The 2,304-nt window shown below is 33.6% G+C and overlaps 1 non-coding gene across 1 annotated transcript; it reads right to left on the reverse strand.

Moving 5' to 3' along the window:
- Window positions 1–1,743: 1,743 nt before the first annotated feature.
- Window positions 1,744–1,850, reverse strand: LOC131180401 (small nucleolar RNA R71). Its single transcript, XR_009149176.1, has one exon. It is a non-coding gene; the product is annotated as a small nucleolar RNA R71 (small nucleolar RNA).
- Between the last annotated feature and the right edge of the window lie 454 nt (window positions 1,851–2,304).

Consider the following 2,304-nt stretch of genomic DNA (forward strand, 5'->3'; position numbering starts at 1 on the left):
TTTTCTCTTTCTTTCCATAAGGAGAAAAACAAGGAGATTTTTGCAGGAGAAGGAGAGACGAAGGAGAGAAGCACGTGAAATCTGGTCTTGCTACAGCAAAAGGGATGCCTTCTGCAACATTCCAGCAGCAGATTCTTCATCATTTTATTGGGTTTTTCTGTTCCTTAGCTTAGATTTTCATTATTTCTTCATTTTTATACTTGGGTTTATCTTGAAACTATGATTTGTGAGTAGATCTTTGAGATTCTAGAGATGGGTTTGTAAATATTGCTTTGTATTGTGGTTTTTCAACTCATTTAGTCATTTAAATGATATTTGCTGCGTTTTGATTTATTGCTTGTGAGCTTGTTGCCTTGGTTGATGAATGGTCCCTCATTAAGTTAAGTTTTAATCCTTGACAGATGGACTGAAAAGTGAATGTTTAGGATAGATAATCTTACAACAAACTTAGTTTTCTTAGTGTTAGAGATAAGCTAAGAGGATTAAGGGAACTTTCAAAAAAAAATCAATTAGAGCTTTAATTGGGTTTTTGTCAGGTTTGAAATACCGTGAAAACAGGATTTGATTTGATGAATACTAACTTTGAAATGCTTGAAAAAGGTTTCAAAGAACTAAGAATTGATTTCCCTCAAAATTGCAATTCTCATGTGTTTGGCTAAATTTGGGATAAACCACATGCAAACAATATTGAAGACCCTATCTCTAGAATCACTTTAATTTTTATTGAATTTAGATTTAATTCCTCCCAATTTCATAATTAGCAATTTCAATTTGAATTTTGGTAATCTAGTCTAATTAATTTAGTTAATTGTTTAATTTAGTTTAAATTCCTCAAAAACCAATTTTAATTTTAAATTTCTTTTTTAATATCTTTAAATTTTACCATTCTAATTAGCTTATCCTTTTATTTTCAATTTAAGCAAAATTCCCTATGGGAACGATATTATTTTTAAAACTATACTACTGTAACCCGTGCAATTGCGAAAGCTATTTCACAGCTAACACATCAAGTTTTTGGCGCCATTGCCGGGGAATTGTTTGTTTTTAAGTTGGATTTTAATTGTTTTAAGCTGATTCGAATTTTTATTTTCTTTTATTTTCACTGTTGTTCCTTGTGTTTTTCAGGTACTTTTTTTGTTTATGAGACGATCGGAAAGCACAAGTGATACTCAATTATTGTTCAGCCCTGAAATTGAAAAATTTTATCGAGCCAACAAAAAGGAATCTAAGAGGAGAAAGGAAGCAGAAAAAGAAGAACAACAAAGGTTTGACCAAGAGGAAAAAATTGAAAATATAGAGAATCAAAATAGAGCTATTGGTGGAGATAATGGAGAAAATGAGCAAAATAGGCAGAATGAAGTTGTTAATCAAAATGATCCTCAGAGAAGATCCATGTTAGATTATGCTTTTCCTAGATGTGTAGATGTGAGAGATAATAGACCTATTATTGGATCTAATCAATTTGAGTTAAAGACTGGTCTCATTCAAATGGTTCAGAATTCACAATTTGGAGGTAATCCACTTGAAAATCCTCATTCTCATTTGAAGAAATCTTTGATGATATGTGGCACACAAAGACAGCCTGGAGTTTCAGATGAAGTGATTCGGCTCACCTTATTTCCATTCTCTCTTTGGGATTCAGCATTAGAGTGGTATGACTCACTTCCACAAGCTACTATAGCTACTTGGGAGCAACTATCTCAAGCTTTTCTATCTCAGTTTTTCCCACTTGGGAAGACCGCTCATTTGAGGAATTTGATGGTAGCTTTTAAACCAAGGGATGATGAAACTTTGTATGAATCTTGGATGAGATTTAAGGAGCTTGAAAGGCAATGTCCTCATCATGAAATACCCAAATGGATGATTGTTCAGAATTTCTACACTAGAGTTACTCCAGCCATAAGAAACACAATTGATTCACAAGCAGGAGGAGATTTCATGAGAATGACAAGTAAAGAATGCTATGATCTATTAGAGAAGATTGCTGATAATACCCATTTATGGGGAAACCCTAGAGCAATTGAGCCAAAGAAGGCTGGGATTTATGAAACTGACTCAGTTAGCTACATGAATGCAAGATTCGATCAGTTGACTCAGCTTCTTAGTGATTTTTGCACAAAGGCAACAACCTCAACTCCTATAACTATGCAACAAGTTGCCTACACAGATGGAACCCAAAGTTGTGGAGTTTATTACTCTTCTTATGGTGATGATTATTTGTAAGAACAAGCTCCCTATGCAAGAGGTTATCAATAGAAACCTATGGGAAATTCTTACTCTAATGTGAACAACTCAACATGGAGA

The sequence above is a fragment of the Hevea brasiliensis genome, chromosome 5 (assembly GCF_030052815.1).
Source record: "Hevea brasiliensis isolate MT/VB/25A 57/8 chromosome 5, ASM3005281v1, whole genome shotgun sequence".
Lineage (NCBI taxonomy): Eukaryota > Viridiplantae > Streptophyta > Magnoliopsida > Malpighiales > Euphorbiaceae > Hevea > Hevea brasiliensis.